This window comes from Cricetulus griseus, chromosome 4 (assembly GCF_003668045.3).
Source record: "Cricetulus griseus strain 17A/GY chromosome 4, alternate assembly CriGri-PICRH-1.0, whole genome shotgun sequence".
In the NCBI taxonomy this organism is placed as follows: Eukaryota; Metazoa; Chordata; class Mammalia; order Rodentia; family Cricetidae; genus Cricetulus; species Cricetulus griseus.
The window spans coordinates 135,338,461-135,358,020 of record NC_048597.1 but is presented as its reverse complement, the minus strand read 5'-3'; the positions used below and the strand labels follow the sequence as shown (position 1 = coordinate 135,358,020).

Below are 19,560 nucleotides of genomic sequence, written 5' to 3'. Positions count from 1 at the left end.
ATAGTTTATAGCAAGTGGGATTGGCAACCTATGCTTATTATTATTATTATTATTATTATTATATAAAGAACATAGTTTATAGCAAGTGGGATTGGCAACCTATGCCTATACCTTTTAAAACTCTAAGCAGGGCATAAATCCAGACTAAAATGTCTCTTTCTCAACAGTAAATCCAGCAGCTTCTTTTATGAAGTATTTGCGAAAAACCTGAAATATTAGCAAGACTGGAAGACCCACTAATGCTACACTGGCTCAAACTGGAGAGGGAAGAGGATAAAAAGCAACCACTTTCTCCCAACTGTGTGCAAGGCTCAAAAGACTGCGACTCTGTGAGTGCTCTGCTGTTGTCACTCATGTCTGACATACGTGTACAACAATTCATCTGTATGTGCACATGTGTGACATAATGCTAGCCAGGCCAGAGAACTGTTATTACATAACTAGCATCACCTGGACTCTTAGTTTCCACAATGAGAAAGAATGTATTTAGGCCATACACAAGCTGGCGGGGAGGGGTGCACTGTGGTGACTCTAATGTATATTATCAATCGAGGCTGCCCAAACCCAAAAACACACACATTCTCCCTCGTGTGCTAGTTCTGGTCTACAGTGTATAGACACACATGAATAAGCAGTTTTTACTAAATATTGTAACTATGGGTATCTTATAACATTTAGAAAGGGTAATTTTAGATGATAGTAAAGACAGAATGCAGGAAAAGGGTCACAGGAATCATTGGAGAAGATATCAACCTGTCTTTCTCGATTCAACTCTGCCATAGTTTTCTTTTTTTGTGGTAGATGAGTGAATTAAAAATAGTGAAAGTGTAATTCCCTAAGTGAATATACAAGGCTTGGAAATGGCCATTCTAGCTGTATATTCATGGATATATATATATGGTTTACGTTCAAGCAACTACATTTTGTTTTGTTTTCTTTTGTTTTTCGAGACAGGGTTTCTCTGTGTAACAGCTCTGGTTGTCCTGGAACTCACTTTGTAGACCAGGCTGGCCTTGAACTCATAGGTCTGCCTACCACTGCCTCCCAAGTGCTGGGATTAAAGGCATGCACCACCATCACCAGCTGTTGAGCGGCTACCTTAATCTCACTGTACAATGCTTTTATTTGTAAATTAGTTATAATCAAATGACTTTTAAAAATAAAGACCTTTAAAATAAAAAACCTCACTTTTTGGTTGTTGTTTTTAAAGACAGGTTTGGTTTATCCCAGGCTGGCCTTGAACTCCTGTTCCTGTGCCTCCATATCCCAAGTGCTAGGATTTTAGTCTTTTGCCACCACACTCTGCCAAATTAGTTACCTCTTACAGCACAGCAAATTAAACTTGCATAGCTTTGAGATTAACTTTAATTCTTTGTATTACGTACACAAGCATAAAAACACAGTTCCAAATGGCTACAAACATCAATCAGATATTCTTCAACATCACTATGAATTAACCTAAAAGACTATATATGCATTTTGGACTAATTCTATTTTCTGAGAACTTGAGGAAGGAATTATACAGAAATTTTAAAAAAGAAAGAAAGAAAACTTCTCTAAAGGGCAATATTCAAAATTGAAGAGTACTACTTAACACAGAAATCTATAACAAAATCCCTAACTTCCTTTCATAACGACTGCAATGTCCTCTGCACTGGAACTACAGGCGCTCAAGGAGCTTCTGCTTCCTCCAGAAGAAGCAAAGCAGAAAGGGGGATTTACACTGAGACAGAGAGAGGCGGGGAGAGAGAGACAGAGAGACAGCCAGCAGGAAAAGTGGTTTGCACGTCCATATAGTAGTGTGCCATTAGACAACCATAGCCGCTGTGCCTTCATTTCCCGAATGAGCATTCCCAGCCCTCCCTTAGTAAGTTCCTCATGTGAATGCATACTGCACCTTTGCAATGGAAACACAGCATCACCTACCTTGACATCTGCTTGACATGTATTCCTCTGCTTTTTTAGACGGAGTCTCACACTGTAGCCCAAAGCTGGCCTAGTAACCGTCCTGCACCAGCCACCAAAGAACTAGGATTGCAGCGCCATACCCAGGTTCTACATTTTGTTCTAATGCAGCTGAAACTTTCCTTCCTGGTACAGGCTTAGATAGTACTTAAGAAATATGAGGGCTGGACAGACGGCTCAGGGGTTAAGAGCACTGCTTGTTCTTCCAAAGGTCCTGAGTTCAATTCCCAGCAACCACATGGTGGCTCACAGCCATTTGTAATGAGATCTGGTGCCCTCCTCTGGTTCTGCAGACAGAACACTGTACACATAATAAATAAATAAATCTTTTTTTAAAAAAAAAAAAAGAAATACATTTTCTCCTTAACTAATTACATTACATAAGGTCTCCACAAACACTAAATTCTAGCTGGTTGACTATGAGCCACTGTTCATGGAACACAGGGTTAGGCTTCCGCAGCCTCTAGTCCCCACATTTCTATCAGTCAATATAGTGTCACTATGTATTTATCTTCTAAAACACCTTGTCTTATTCCAGTGGTTCTCAACCTGTGGGTCACAACCCCTTTGGCAAACATCTGTCTCCAAAAATACTTACATTATGATTCACAACAGTAGCAAAATTACAGTTATGAAGTAGCAATGAAAATGGCTTTATGCGCCAGGCGTTGATAGCACACGCCCTTAATCCCAACACTTGGGAGGCAGAGGCAGGCAGATCTCTGTGAGTTCGAAGCCAGCCTGGTCTACAAAGCCAGTTCTAGAACAGGCTCCAAAGCAATACAGAGAAACCCTGCCTCAAAAAAACAAAAAAGAAAAGAAAAGAAAAGAAAGAAAAGAAAATGGCTTTATGGTTGGGGGTCACCACAACATGAGGAACTGTGTTAAAGGGTCATGGCATTAGGAAGGTTGAGAACCACTGTTTTATACTGTTGATTCATAACCACTGAACTCATAGCCAAGAGCACTATAACTCTGTAAGTCTGAACAAAACATTTCATTTTTTTTATTGTTTTTCCAGACAAGGTTTCTCTGTGTAGCCCTGGCTGTCCTGGAACTCACTCTGTAGACCAGGCTGGTTGAACTCATAGAGATCCGCCTGCCTCTGCCTCCCGAGGGCAGGGACTAAAGGCGTGCACCACCACCACCCGGCCTACAAAATGTCTTTTATCCCATGTATGTTCTCACAACTTTCCTGCACTTAGGAACAGTGGTCAGCACTTCAGCATCCACTTCTTTTATCATTGCTGTTTTGTCTTGTTTTTTGAGACATGGTCTCATCATGTAGCCCAGGCTGGCTTTGAACATTCAGTCCTCCTACCTCAGCCTCCTGAATCCTGGGATTGTAAGCACGCACCACCACTACACTGATTACATGTGAAACAGGGAATGCAGAGCTGGTAAGATGGCCTGGCAGGGCTTGTCACCAAGCCTGATGATCTGAGTTTGACCCCAGAGACTCAGGATGGAAGTAAAGAACATACCCCACAGGTTGTCCTTGGACCTCCTCATGCACACTATAGCACACATGCACTTACATGCACACACACACACACACACACACACACACACACACACACACACACACAGTAAACAAATAAATAAGAAATCCATAAATGAATATTTAAATGTGACAGAAAACAGATCTTAAAAAGATACTTACTTGCAGCTTAAGAATTGAAGATGGCAAAGTGACTTTGACATCCTCTGGGATCCTACAGACTAACTTCCCCACTGCTCTCATGGCAACTATAGGTGACTACAAAAGCACTGAGAACATGATCATGAGATTACAACTCACTTTCAGCAGGTGGCAAATTCACAAATATGGAATCTGAAAATAACAGAGGCCAACTGTACTTTTTTAAACCCACAGAACAACCTGTTTCTTGAAGTAGGCCTTCTGCATGGCTAATCATAGAAACCAAGGCCATTTTCTCCTATACAAAAGAAACCAAGAAACTGAGAATACTGAAAATCTCACACACTGGAGGCAGACTGTGTAAGTCTGGATTCCCAACACATACTAACCATGCAACCCAGAGGCAATGTGATAATCATCTTGACTGGGTTTGGAACTACCTGGGAGACCCATTTTGGGCATGTCTCTGAGGGTGTTTCCAGAAAGTTTTAGCTGAAGAGGGAAGACACCTTCAGCCCAGGAAGGAAAGGTTTCATCTGACTTACAGGTCATACTCGATCATGACAGGAGCTCAGGGCAGGAACCTGGAGGCAGAAGGTAAAGCAGAGACCACAGTGGAATACTGCTTACTGTCATCCTTCCCCTAGCTTGCTCAGCTACTTTTCTTACACAACCCAGGCCTACCTGCCTAGGGATGGTATTACCTATAATGGGCTGGGCCTTCCTACATCAATTAACAACTAAGAAAATGCCCCACAGACATGCTCACAGACCAAACCAAGGGGGGCAATGTCTCAGCTGAGGTTCTTCTTCCTAGATGACTCTAGCTATGTCAAGTTAACAATAAACCAGCACAGGATGTAATATCATTCTACAAGCTGGAGTCACAAATTAAGTAAAAATCGGAAGAGGGGAGATGTCAGCTGAACACCAGCATTCATGACTCTGTTTCCTAAAAGCAAATACCATGTGATCAGCCACCTCACTTGCCCCTGCCAGGAACTTTGTCATCACACTGAGAAAAGTAACCACCAACCCTGCTATAATTCAGCCCCTTCAACTATAAAATAAAGATAAGAGTGATGCTGTAAGTATTAAACAATGCATCAGATGCAAACTATAGAATTAAAGAAACTATGCAATTCAGTTATCCAATAAGGAGATAACGTCCAAGCTATATAAAGAATTCCCACAACTCAACAGGAATAAGAACCAAAAAAAAAAAAAATTGAACAAATGAGTCAGTAGTAACCCAGTAATAGTGATAGGAGGAATAGTTGTAGTGGTGGTAGCAGAGGTGGAGACAGCAGAGTCTTCTGAACACAGTAAAATTTCAAATGGGACATCCAAAGGGTGGGTCAGAAACTGTGTGTGTGTGTGTGTGTGTATGTGTGTGTGTGTGTTATTGGGTACTGAAGAGCTACAACCCCAACAAGCATGTTTTATAACAACTTGATATGTTTCAATTCTTTTCAAAAAGTATCCAAGGGGACTAGAATGTATATTAGTGGTACACGGTTCTCTCTCTCTCTCTCTCTCTCTCTCTCTCTCTCTCTCTCTCTCTCTCTCTCTCTCTCTCACACACACACACACACACACACACACACACACACACACACACACACGTACATTCTTCGGAGTGAGACTTCCTATATACCTAACAAGGTATACAACTTTAAAGTACTGTTAGTGGATTTTTTTTTTCCTGCAAAGAGCATTTTCATCAAGAAGTATACCATAAGGTCAGTGGGATGGCTCAGCAGATAAGGGTGCTTGCTGCCAAGCCTGACAGGACTCACATGGTACAAGGAGAGAAGCAACTCTTGCAAGTTGTCCTGTGACCTCCACACCTGCACTGTGGTACCCTTGTTCACACACATACATGCACTCAAAAAAAATTAATAAATTAAAAATCTAGCAAAATTTTTTAAAAACCATATAATAAACACAAGTAGGAGGTATAATTTAACCACAACCACTATACATAATTTTTTTTTAAAAAATCCAGGGTGGGGGGCTGGAGAAATGGCTCAGTGGTTAAGAGCACTGGCTGCTCTCCCAAAGGTCCCAAGAGTTTAATTCCCAGAACCCACAGGGTGTCTCATAACAGGTTCACAACTATCTGTAATGGGATCTGATTCCCTCTTCTGGTGTGCATGAAGACAGGTCATTCATATACATAAAATAAATAAATTTTAAAAAGATGGGCAGTGGTGGCAAAACTTTTAATGCCAGGACTTGGGAGACAGAGACAGACAGATCTCTGTGAGTTTGAGGCTACCCTGGTCTACTAAGTGAGTTCCAGAACAGGCTCCAAAGCTACAGAGAGACCCTGTCTCAAAAAAAAAATTTTTTTTTAATCTTTAAACTCTTACAAACAACTTGTAAATGATTTTCAAAATGAGGTCTCTTGTTTCTAATTCTTATAATAGTCCAATCCATCACCAAATCTCAGCCATTATCTCAACCATTACCCTCTTCATATATTACACTATGTTCATCTTTCCCTCTGAATGCTAGCAGACATTAATGCATTATATGGTGGCACACACCTGTAATACCAACATTCGGAAGCCTGAAACAAGGGGTCATAAGTTCAAAGATGGCCTAGGCTATGCAGTAAGTTCCAGGTCACTTGGGCCACATCGTGAAATTTTTAAAAATAAAATAAAGGGAGGAAAGGAGGAAGGAAAGAAGGAAGGAGAAAACCCTATTTTCCCTCCAGTATCTTTCAAGCTGTGTGTATCAATCAAGATGTACATGTGTGTAAACATGTAAGACACGACTTGATATTTAAAGACAATGTGAGACACCAAACAAGTAATCTATAAATTTATCCAGAAATTGAAGCCAAGTATAGACCTTGCCTGGGAGGAGCTGCTGATAAAATCAGCTTAGTCCATCTAAACTGCTGTGGTCTGCAAAGGAAAGAGAAAGGGATAAACATTAATCCTATTGCAGGCAGCACTGGGGAGTATCAACATGCTCCCGGCTTCAGTCCAGACTGAGAACTGCTTTGTCGCTCTGCTCACAAGACCTGTTGAAATGTCACAAGAGAAACATGCTCTTACTCCTTGTGACTGCTGCATGGAAGCCTGAAAAGTCACCCCTTCCTCAAAGGTGTTGATAGGATCTACACACATCGTGTTAGCGGTTTGTTTAAACGCAAGCCTATTTTTCCTAGGAAATGGATCATCCAGCACCTCCCAAACCATTACACGGCAGCTGAGGATTAGTCTCGTTGGTCAACAAGCACAGCGAACTCATCCATGCATCCCAAGTTTAATTCCTGGAGTATTTCTTACCTGATGCCAACAAGTGGACTTTGCCTAGCCTATCTACGGACCCGCTATCCACAGACTTCCCTTTCAGAACTCCTGAGGAGGATCCGGTGATGGAGCAGAAGTAACCGCCGTGCAGGGGAAAGCAACCCTTAACTCCACTAGTACCTCTTGGTCTTGTGTTCAAAGTTTTTCACGTCCCCGGGTAGACAGAATCCCGCCAGGCAGCAACACCAGCTCCGGAGTTGGAGAGAGTCCCTCCAAGCTCTCCTGCACCCCTTCTCATCCCCCTGAGGCAAGCAGGGGAAACGACATGGATCCCTCGAAAGCCACAAGGCAAGAGAGAACAACTGCAAGTCCAGAAGCTCACACAGAGGATGAAACCACCGAGGACGCTGCACGAGGGGTGAGGCTGCAAGCCAACAGCCTGCGGAAGACACCTCCCCAATCCAACCTAAATCCCAGCCGCCTGAGCCCTGTTGTCATAGCATTTTACAACCGAGGCTACTGCGCAAGTCAGACGCGGGGCCGCGGGGCCTGCTGGATGTTGTAGTCCAGGAGGCCGACAGCGCGTGGCTGGGAAGAGAATGTTCCTGGGCCGTCCTAGACAACCAGAATGGCTGCGGGGCGGGATGGAGCCAGGCGCCTCTGAACCACCTTGGCAGGCCAGTCCCTCACGGTGGCTTCGGCGGAAGTCCCACCTCCGCTGGGCGGAGGGGTGTGTCTGCCACAGACCACGCCCTCCTGCATTTAGGCATTCTGGTGTCTAGGCCAGAGCAATCCTGGCTTTCCTGTTTGTAAACATTTTCTGTCTTGCCTTGGCCTAACTGCTGTGACTAGGATTTCAAGCACCATGTTGAATAAGAATAAAGAGTAGACCCCCCTTTGTTTCATTCCTTATTTTGGAAAAAATAATTAGTTTCTCCTCATTTAGTGCAATATTGGCTATAGGTTGGTTGTCAATTTAGCACATCTGGGAAGGGGTGACCTCAACTGAAAAAAAGATTGGCCTGTGGATATGATTAGCGACATTTTCTTGAATCTTTATTGATGTAGGAGAGCCGCCACCACTGTAGGCTAGACAGGTAGGCCTGGGCTTCATGGGGAAGGGAGCCCGGGAGTAGCTATCCCCACAGCATTTGCTTCAAGGCCCTGCGCTGCTTGGTGGGGGCCTACACTAACTCCCTAAACAGTGGACTGTAAGATGAAACAGGCAATACCACACACGCACAGTTTTGGTCATGGTGCTTATGATAGCAACAGAAAGCAAACTGGCACATGTCCGCTGTATTGAGGTATGTCCACTACTTTCTTTAGGGCTTTTATCATGAAAGAATATTAAACTTTTGTCAAAGGCCTTTTCTGTGTCTCTTGAGGTGACCATATTGTAAGGAAAAAGGGCCAGCTAAAGAAACACACCCTGAGCAGAGCCAAAGAAACACACTTTGGCCTTGCAATAAGAACTAAAGAAATGTACCCTAATCCTGAAACCAGTTCCATAGAAACACACGTTGTCCATGGAATCAAAACCAGTGAAAGAAATTCACCCTGAACCTAAAATTAGAGCCAAAAGGCTAAAATGGACCAGTGAAAGAAACACACTTTGGCCCTGAAACCAGAGCCAAATCTGACCCTAAACCAATGCAGAAAACCAACCAATCCCTGAGCAGGAGATCTAGCCATTCTGAGCTCAGGTATTGAAATCTGACCAATCTCCACCCTGGAAATTTCCCAGGAAAAACTCTGCCCCCTAAGAATCCCTATATTAACCCTGTGTCTGTGCAGCTTGTGTCTGTTTGGTCTGCCAGGCTGTCCTCTGCCACCCTGGCAGAGGGCAGCCTCTCTCCTGTATTCTTCCCTCCCAATAAATCTCTTGAATGAGATTTGGGTGAGACCTTCTTTCACTGGAGCAGAGATGCCCCTTGGAGGAGCTGAGCATAGCGAGGCTGTAGCACTTTTCACCGGGGAAACCCTCTCCTGCAGGAGCAGAGTTGATATAATGGGGAAGTCTTTCTCTGAAGCAGGGCTGTAAGCTGCTATGCTTACTGTGACCTGTGGTATTCCTTGGCTCCCAAGTGCCAGAATACCTTTCCTTCCAAGCTGTAACACTCAGTACTCTGTGGCTCCCGAGTTCCAGAATCCCTGTCCATCCCATCTGATCCATCGAAATGCTTACACATATGCTTGAATCTTTCTGTACTGTACTGGATTTTATTGACTACATATGTTGAACCATCCTGGGATGCCTCTAATCAAGCCAAGTTTGTCCATGGTATATGAATTTTTCAACATGTTGTTGAATTATCGGTGTATTATGGGGGAATTTTTGCATCCATATTTACATCAAATAGTTGGTTTGTTTTTTTATTTTGTTTTGTTTTGAGTTTTTTGATTGTTTGTTTGTTTGTTTGCCGTGTTCTTACTAAGTTTTGGTGTCAGGGTGATGCCAGTTTTATAAGATGAGTTTGGAAGTGTCCTTTCCAATTCTATTTATGGGGAAATTTTAAATTTTTCTTAGATGTATTTATTATATTTATTTTATGCATATGAGGATTTGGCCTACATGTATATAAGTACACCACATACATGCCTAGTGCTTATAGAGGGCAGCCTGTGCCTATGGAGGGCAGAAGAAGGCACTAGATCCCTTTGAACTAGAGTTGCAGACAGTTATGAGCCCCCACATGCATGCTGAGAATGGAACCCAGGTCCCATGGAAGAGCATTACGTACTTTTAACCACTGAGACATCTCTCCAGCTACCTATTTTATGGAAATTTTTTTAGAAGAATTGGTGCTAATTTTTAAATATCTGATAGAATTACAGAGTGGGTCCATCTAGTTTGGAGACTCATTTAATTCAGAGACTGTTACTGCTCTAGTGTCATTTCTGGTGACAGGTCTGTTTAAGCTGTATATACCCTTGTCTTGGTTTGGGTTCCTACGACTGTGAAGAGACACCATGACCGCAGCAACTCTTATAAAGGAAAACATTTAATTGGGGATAACTTACAGTTTCAGAGGTTTAGTACATTGTAGTCATGGTGGTGTACAGACAGACATGATGACGGAGGAGGTTTTTTTTTTTTTTTTCCTTTTTTTTAGACAGGATTTCTCTGTGTATCCCTGGCTGTCTTGTAACTCACTCTGTAGACCAGGCTGGTCTCAAACTCAGAGATCCTCCTTCCTCTGCCTCCCAAGTTCTGGGATTAAAGGCATGCACCTCCACCGCCCCACAGGAGCTGAGACTTCTACATCTTCATCCTCAGGCAACTAGAAGTGAATTGTGTACCACACTGGGCATAACATGAGCATATGAACCCTCAAAGCCAACCCTGACAGTGACACACTTCCTCCAACAAGGCCACACCTCCTAATAGTGTCACTCCCTATGGGCCAAGCATTCAAACATGAGTCTATGGGGCCATTCCTATTCAAACCAACACAACCCTTCTGCTATAACTTTGGTTGGTCAAAAGTTTCTAAAAATGTATCCTTTTCTTCTAGAGTTCCTAATTTGGAATACAGGTTTTTGTTTTTTTTTTTTTTTTTAATTTCACTAATGACCCTCTGAATTTCACTAGTGTCCATATGTCATCCTATTTTTACCTCTAATGTCAATTAATTTAAATCTCTCTCTTTCTTTTGGTTGTTTTGGCCAAGAGTGTCTATCTGTTTTATCTTTGCTAAGAATCAGCCCTTTCATTGTCATTTCTTTTGTTCTCCTTTTTTCTAATGTATTTTTACTAATTATTTGAGAATTTTAAAATTATTATTCTCTTCATTTTGTGTATGTGGATTTTGAATAAGAATGTCCCTATGGGCTCATATTTTTGAATGCTTAGTCACCAGAGAGTAGAACTATTTGAAAGGATTAAAAGGTGTGGTCTTGTTGAAGTAAATGCATCACTGGGCTTTGAGGTTTCGAAGTCCAAGCCAGGGTTTGTCACCCCTCTCCCTGTGGATCAGAATGCAGCCCTCAGCTACTGCTCAAGCATCATGCATGCCGCCATGTTCCTCACTATGATGTTAATGGATTAAACCTCTGAAACTGTTAAGTAAGCCCCTAATTATATGTTTTCTTTTATAAGAGTTTGATGGGGGAGGTCCTTCTGTGTATATGATTGTCTTATTTGTTTTGATAAATAAAGTACTGTCGGCCAATAGGAAAACAAGATAGGTGGGACTAGGAGTCAAGGAGGATTCTGGGATAGGTAGGAGAAAGGCAGAGTCACCATATGAGCCTGGGAAGACAGGACACTTATGCTGACATCCGATAAGATAAGTCTTATAAAATATATAGATTTAGGATAATTAAGACTGAGCTAGCAAGTGAGAAATCCTAGTCAATGGCCAAGAAGCATTTGTACCTAATATAAGTCTCTGTGTGTTACTTGGGACCATAACGTGGCAGCGGGCAGAACTTGGGTGGCCTGGTGGAAAGAGCCCACGTGGCAGCAGGGCTTGGGCGACGTGACGGAAAGACTTATTTGGCAGACTTATTGTTACAAGAGTTGCATGTCATGGCCATGGTGAAAGTAACTCTTCACCTCAATAGAACAATACCTAAGTCATAAGTTGGTGCTAGGCGTGGGGTGTTGTTGTGACAGGCCTGACCATTCTTTTGTTTGGGGGATTATGGAAGACCGGGACTTTGGATTAGAAAAGTGGTTGGGGTGCTTTAAGCAGGCTTTAATGGACCATCCTACTAGGAGCATGAATAATGGTACTGAGGGTGATGTGAGCTGTGACAGCCCAGCTCAAGAAGTTTCAGAGGGGAGGAATATTAGTAAGTGGGCTAGAGACCATTTTCATGATATTGTGACCAAGAATGTGGCTGCTTTTTGCCCTTGTTGTAAAAACCTACCTGAGACTAAATTGAAGAGTTTGGATTAATGGCATTGGCATAGGAGATTCCAAAAACAGCCAAATATTGACTCCTGTCGTGTGGTTATTAGTAATCACTCTATAATGAAAAAGAGCAAGGTGGACAAAGAGAAATGCAAAATGGACAGCTTGAGCAAAAGAGGATGTACTAGAAAATGTAATGGAGCTATATCCAGTGCTCAAAGAAATAAAAAGTGTAAAGAAAAGCCTGATGCTAAATGGAATAAAGGGAGTGGTGACCTCAGAGCAAGAACCCATTCAACTAAGCTTCCTGCTTCTGAAAACAAACTAAGCTTACGCAGCAAAAGAAACCAACAACAACAGAAAGCTGATACAGATGTAATTGAGCAAGGGGGCCAAGTTCTATTCCCAACAAACAACAGAGCTTGGCAGCTCTGGCTGGTTTTATGGTCAAGGATTCATAAAAGGAATTGTGGACTCTTCCTCCATGCCTAGGGAAAGCTGCTGAGGCCAGGCATGTATCAGTAGGGTCCTTGCCTCAGGCCCATAGAGGCCATTTTGTGAAGCTGTGAAAGTGAAGCCCTATAATGTTGGAGATGCCAAAGATAGGATACTTGAAGAGGAGAGCTGCTAACAGGGAGTGGAACCAGCCCAAGAGAAAGAGGTGTGTTGTAGCCAAGTAAGCTGAAGGGAGTTGGCGATCCTGACATCAGACATGGAGAGGCAGAATTCAGAATTTTCCCTTCTGGTTTTTGGTCTTTCTTTGGTTCATTATTTCTTCCCTGTGTTCCCTTTCCTCCATTTTGGAATGGAGTATGGAATGGTTATGTGTATCCTGTGTTATGGTATATTGGAAGTATGTGATCTGCTTTTTGGTCTTTACTTATTTTGGTCTTTATTTTATGGGAGGTTACAGTTAAGAGATTGCCATAAGTGTCAAAAGACTTTGGACTTTCCAACAGTGTTCAGACTATAATAGACTGGAGATTTTCAAAGTTGAACTGAATATTTGTATTATGATATGGCTATAAGCCTGTTGGGACCAGAGAATGGGATATGGTGCTTTGAATAAGAATGGCTCACATGAAACTAATTTAAAAAAAAATGATCCCAAGTATCACAAGAGTAACAGAACTATGCTGTCTTCTGGGATTTTGTTTTTTACTTTGTTGTTGTTGTTGTTTGTTTGTTTGTTTTTGTTTGTTTTTTGTTTTTTAAAAATGGAGTGTGCTGGATGTCTCTACAATTTTGTTCAAAGGACTACAGAACCTGGAAAAGCTGTTGCTGCTATTGATGCATAACATATTGCCATTATTGCTCTTTTTTATATAAATATAAATATATAAGCTAAAAAAAAAGAATGGCTCACATAGGCTCATATATTAGTTAGTAGGGAGTGGAACTGTTTGAAAGGGTTAAAAGAATTAAGAGGTGTGGCCTTGTTGGAGGAGGTGTATCACTGGGGTGATCTTTGAAGTTTCAAAAGCCCATGCCAGGCCCAGTCTCTCTCTGCCTGCTGCCTGCTGGTCAGAATGGAACTCTCAGCTACTGCTCCAGCACCATGAGTGCCACCATGCTCCTTGCCATGATAATGGCCTAAAACTCTTAAACTGTAAGCAAGCCCCCAATTAAACGCTTTCTTCTATAAGAATTGTCTTGGTTGGGGCTAGAGAGATGGCTCATTGATTAAGAGCACTGACTGCTCTTCCAGAACACACAGGTTCAATTCTCAGAACCTACATGGCAGCTCACAACTGTCTATAGCTTCAGGGTCTGACACCCTGACACAAGATATACATGCAGGCAAAACACTGATGCAAATAAAATGAAAATAAATAAATTATTTAAAAAAGAATTGCCTTGATCATAGTGTCTTTTCACAGTAATGGAACACTAAGACAGTGTATATGTTTTGCCTACATGTATATCTGTGTACCATGTATATGCATGGTACCTGCCAGAAGAGGACATCAGATGCCCTTGAACTGTAGTTATAAATGTTTGTGAGCCATCATGTGAATAGTAGGAGTCAGACCTGGATCCTCCAGAAAAACAACAAGTGCTCCTAAACACTGAGCCATCTCTCCAGCCCCCTTTCTCCTCATTTTTAGCCAGAGTCTCACTGTGTATTGTGCAATCGTATTTGAAGATGTGTTATATTTGTTTATGCTGTAGAACATTTGTTTAATGATGCAAAGATATGTTGCATTCTTCCATGTTGCATTTGTGAAGCTGTGTTACATTGCCTGTCTAATACACCTGACTGGTCTAATAAAGAGCTGAATGGCCAATAGCAAGGCAGGAGAAAGGATAGGTGGGACTGGCAGGCAGAGAGAATAAATAGAAGGAGAAAAAGAGAAATAAAAAGAGGAACAAGAAAAGGAGAGGAAGACTCCAGAGGCCAATCACACAGACGCAGAATAAGAAGGAAAGAAAAGGTATACAGAATAGAGGCAGACAAAAGCCCAGAGACAAAAGGTAGCATAATTTAAGAAAGCTGGCAAGAAACAAGCCAAGCTAAGGCCGGGCATTTATAAGTAAGAATTAAGTCTCCATGTGAGATTATTTGGGAGCTGGGTTGTGGTTCCTCCAACACAGGAATTTATTTTTTAAGTGAAGGTATTGCTGTTTAAGTAAGGTGGGCCTGGAGATCATAGATAGCCCAGGTTGGTCTCAAACTCACAATCCTCTTGTCCCTACCGCCCAATAATGAGGACAAAAGATAGAAATGGTCAAGCAGGAATCCTCACCAATTAAGCTCTCTGAGGACTTAGTGGGCACATGCTACCATTTCCTAATAAGATTTTAGACCTTGGTTCTCACCAACCAAAGTAATCCCAGAACTAAACAATACAGGCCATTGCTGATTCGCAGATCTAACAATTTACCTCTTGATGTACTCTGTGTTTTCCTACCACTGATTTATTTACAGTTAACTAGACAAAATACTGGAAAAATTGATGTTAAGGTAAGAATGGGAAGCCCAAATCAGTAAGGGTAACTAGTTCAATGATTAATTTCCTCTCAGCCACTTAAAAAGAATAGAGGAAGGCCTCTGGCCTTCACACCATCACACAGGGGCCTGAGCATCTACACACACACATCAGGTACACAGGCATGTTCATGTATACCTTTGGTGTACTTCCTCGAGTACCATCCACTTCATTTTCTGGGACCAGGTCCCTCATTAGCAACTATGGCTGCACTTAGGCTGGGCTGGCTGGTCAGTGAGCCCAGGGATCAGTCTGTCTCTGCTTCCACAGCACTACAGGTGCACCGTATCTGGCTTTTTACATGAGTCTTGGGGACCAAACTCGGGTCCTTATGCTGCTGAGGCAAGCACTTTACCAACTGAGCTATTGCTGCCTCTTTCCCCTGGCTCCACATCTAATTTCACAGCCCAGGCTGTTCTCAAAGTCACACTCCTCTTACATCAGCCTCCATAGTGCTGGGAGTATGGGCATGAATCGCCATGTCCAGCTATAGTTTCTTAAATCAATGGCCAGGTATTTCCAATTTATGGATTTCACTGCAATCAATATCCTTGTATAAATAGATTCTATCTCTGGAAATTCAATGTCTTTCTTCCAAGATTTTTTTCTAAATTTATGTGTAGGATGTTTATACATATGTGTGTATGTCCCCCCCCCCCACCTGCAGGACATCAACCTGGGGCAAGAGAGTCAGGGATAGGGAATGGGGACAAGAGACGCATAAAGAACGACCACAAGACAGGATTCTGATCAAGTGGCAAACTTTACTTTTCTCAGGCTATCTTATATGGTCAGGATACGGGGAGGGGCAGAATGGGTTGTTTGTGCGCCAGGTGTTGGTATAGGCAGGATATTAGGAAGCCACAAAGAGGATGTTTGGCAGGGTAAAGAGTTTATGAGTAAGAGGTCCAGGAAGGGTTGCTTAGGTGACTGAGCCTGTGGGTGGAGAACTGGGTCAGGTTGTTTCTTTTCTTGAACTGAGGTTCTAAGGAGCTGCTATGTAAAGGTTAACTATGTGGCCTGCCAAGCATGGCCTAGGATCTCATGCCAAACCCGGAGATTTGGCCCCCAACATGTGTAGAAACCAGAAGAGGGCATTAGATCCTCCAGAGATTAAGTTGCAGGTGGGTGTGAGCTGTCAGATGTAGGTGCTGGGAATGGAGGTGGGGCCCTCTGCAAAGAGTCAGCTCTTCAGCCCCATCAGTGTCTTTGTCTCCCCCCTCCTGTCTTTTCTCTCCCCTCTCTCTCTTTACTATAGGGGAAGAGAGAGAGAGAGAGATCTTCATTCATTGCAAGGTTTGTTGCTGGAACCCCATAAGAAAAGGCAAAATAGCAAGAGAAAGACACAACAAATTTACTCAACAAGGTCACGTTTAGAAAGAGGGATGACAGATGTTATTGCAGCCATTTTCAAAAATATAACATCTCTCCCATAATGACTGCAGTGGACTAAACTATAAACCACAACGTCAACCTTTTCATTTATAGTAGGAGACATGCCTTTCCACAGCTCGATGTTCAGTTCTGCACAAACAAAAACAAAACAAAACAAACTTTTCCTCATTGTGAGGACCAAGTATGAAATATGCCCCCAAACTTTACTGGATGACTAACTTGGCTAGTCTGAAAACATACTTCCTGGGCTGGGGATACAGCTCAACTGGTAAAGTGTTTACCTAGCATGCACAAGGTCCCAGGTTTGCTCTTCAGCACTTCAGAAACCAGGCATGATGACACATGCCAGTAATATCAGCACATGGGAGATAGAAATAGGAGGGTCAGAAGTTCAAAGTCATCCTTGGCTACATAGTAAGAGGCCAGCCTTGGCTATGTTAGATTCTGTCTCAAAAAAAATAATATAAATGGGAGCTGAAAAGACTTTTTCAGTGGTTAAAAGCATGTATTACTTTTTCAGAGGCCCTTACTTCAGTTCTCAGCACCTACACTGGGCAGCTCACACTCCAGGGGGCTCTGATGCCTCTTCTAGCCTCTCTGGGCACTCAACACTGAGGTGCACCTCACACACCCACACTTTAAAAAATAAATAAAAACTTAAAAAACAAATTTAAAAAATCCAATCTTCCTTTCCTATGAAAGCAAATCCATTCAAGTTTAATCCTTTCTTCAAATAGTGCACATGTCCCTTCCCAGATCACAGAGGCCACTAGACGGCGCTAAAAATTGTATTTTTTTTCCTTTCTTTCCAGATTTATTTATACACCATTGTCCCTATGTTCCTCACTCTACATCCATAATAGATCCCTAACACTTCCCCATCCTTCTGGAATGGAATGTAAGCTACATTTTCCTTTCCGATGAATCATCAAAGTAGGTTAGGTAGACTAAGTAAAAACATGCAAATGGCAAGGTGGCTACAGGCGATGCCATCTCAGAACTGTTGTAGTATCCAAAGTCAGTCATAGTTGACCAACAAGACCTTTAACTGTCTCTTGTTTTACAATGACATCTCTATATCATTAGCCCCCTTTTTGCCTGCTCTCCTCCTCTCTGATGCTATGTCATGACACCCCATGTCAGAACAGAGAGAGGAAATAAATGTAATTTCAGGCAATTTCCTCCTTTCCACCTTCACTTAACCTTATTAAAGTTTACCTACAAAATTCGTTCTCTAAATTCCCACAATGGGGCTTCCTTATGTGAGTCACACATACCCAGTGAGTATACATATTTGCTCCGCAATTGACTTCCAATGTTTTTTGTCTCATTTCTAGATTCTTTCTGTGATGGATACTTGTTGGTGCACATCTGCAGTTCCAGCCCTTGGGGAGTGGAATCAGGACAGAGTTCAAGGTCATCCTCCGCTACAGCAGGAATTGAGGTCAGCCTAGGCTATATGAGAACTTGTCTCAAAACCACAAAAATGGAATAAAGCACAGACAAGAAAATCTTTACCACTAGCAAAAGTATCTTCTAGACACTATGTGTGTTGACTGAATTTGAGTGTCTTACAAAGCACTGACATTGCTGGCCTACACAGCTTCTGTGGATGGCTAGACCAGCATGCAGGAAACAGCTCTGCCTAGATTAGTACCTTCTTTTTAAAATGTTGTAACATTTATTTAGTGTGTGTATGTATAGGTGGTAGTACACATGTAAAGGGCAGAGGACAACATATGGGAGTCAGTTCTCTCCTTCCTCCATATGTGTCTGTGGACTCTGGGGATCAAATTCAGGTGTGTCAGGCATGACAGCAAGTGCCTCTACCCACTGAGCCATCTTGCCAGCCCAATAACTTAGTGCTTAAGAATGATCCTGACTTTCTAATACTCATCACTTTAATTATTATCTGCTCATAACCTCTGTGTATTAGCCTATTACTTTGTTGGATGGGTGGTTGGTTGGTTTGTTTCTTGAGATAACTCCTCAATATGTATCCCTGACTATCATGGGACTTGCTGAGTAGACCAGGTTGGTCCAGAACTTGCAATGATCTTTATGTTTCTGCTTTCCTAATGCTATGGTTACAAGCATGCATCACCATGCCTGGCCAAGTTAACATATTTTGTATTGTTTTTGTGACTCAACACAGGACCTGTGCATGCTAGACAGGTACTCTACCATTAAGCTGCACATCCAATCCTGCCTATTTATATTTAAGAAATAAATTTTCAACTCATGAAGTTTAAGTATTATCCCTTTTTACAAAGGATTTATTTTTATTTTATGTCTAGAAGTAGTTTCCCTAAGTGTACACAAATGTGTACAGTGCCCCTGGAGGCCAGAAGAGGGCATTGGATCACCTGGAACTGGAATTACAAACAGCTTTGAGCTGCCATGTGGGTACTCAGAACCAAACATAGGCCCATTGCAAGAATGGTATGCCCTCTAAACTGCTCTCTCTCAGCCCCAAGCCATTTTAAATTTATTCTTACCTTAATCTCTTTAAATTGAGGTGTTTATTCAATGATAGCATAGCATGCCCCAGACCCTGAGTTCAATTTCTAACACACACACACACACACACACACACACACACACACACACACACACACAGGGGCTCACTATATAATCCATTGAACTCACAAACTAACTTCCAGTCACTAGGTGCTGGGACTGCAAACATGTTCTTCTATGCCCAACTAAAGTTCATTTATTTATTTATTGTTTTGTTTTTTTCAAGACAGGGCTTTCATTATTCAAGGCTAAAGTAATTATATCAGATATAGTTGCAGAATTCAGCCTCGAATCACAACTAGTCTTTGAATTGCATCTCTGTGGGTTACTACTTCTGCATCCTGAGCATGTCTCAGAACTCTGCAGACCCTCCTTGTCTGTTTAAACAAGAGCTTCTAGGCAGCAACCAACTTCCTTATAAAAACATTCCTCTTCCTTCTTCATCTCTCCAAAATGACCACAAGGAGAAAACACCTGAGCAGAGCATCAATTCCTGTTCACAGATGTGAAGTGAGACCATGCTGCTCTTCAGCCATGTGCCTTTGTGCTGTGGGGTCAGCCAAAGGTCCTCACACATACTAAAGCATGTACTTGGAAATGTCTATTGCTGGAAGGCATGGACTCTTCACTTGGATCTGCAGATGCTGGGCGTTGGTGGCACCTGCCTTTAATCCCAGCACTCGGGAGGCAGAGGCAGGCAGATCTCTGTGAGTTCGAGACCAGCCTGGTCTACAAGAACTAGTTCCAGAATATCCTCCAAAGCCACAGAGAAACCCTGTCTCGAAAAACCAGAGAGAGAGAGAGAGATAACCAACCATAACATGGTTTCACCAAATTAAATTATTGGTAACTGACCCCTGCCCCAAGTCTTCTTATGCCTAAAGTTCATGTCAGTATGTCAGTAGCCTGGAAACGCA

General features: G+C 42.3%; 1 protein-coding gene across 12 annotated transcripts in view; it reads right to left on the bottom strand.

The window, feature by feature from the left end:
* The window catches only part of Bbs9 (Bardet-Biedl syndrome 9), a 408,032-nt gene extending 400,468 nt beyond the window's left edge, over positions 1–7,564 (bottom strand). For 7 of the 12 annotated variants that reach the window (XR_003484647.2, XM_027411687.2, XM_027411684.2 and 4 more), the window contains exon 1: positions 6,913–7,564. The gene's annotated coding sequence lies outside the window, so the exon portion shown is untranslated. The remainder of the gene's footprint in view (positions 1–6,912) is intronic. The other 5 variants (XM_027411680.2, XM_027411682.2, XM_027411683.2 and 2 more) reach the window with 3 other exon arrangements.
* Between the last annotated feature and the right edge of the window lie 11,996 nt (positions 7,565–19,560).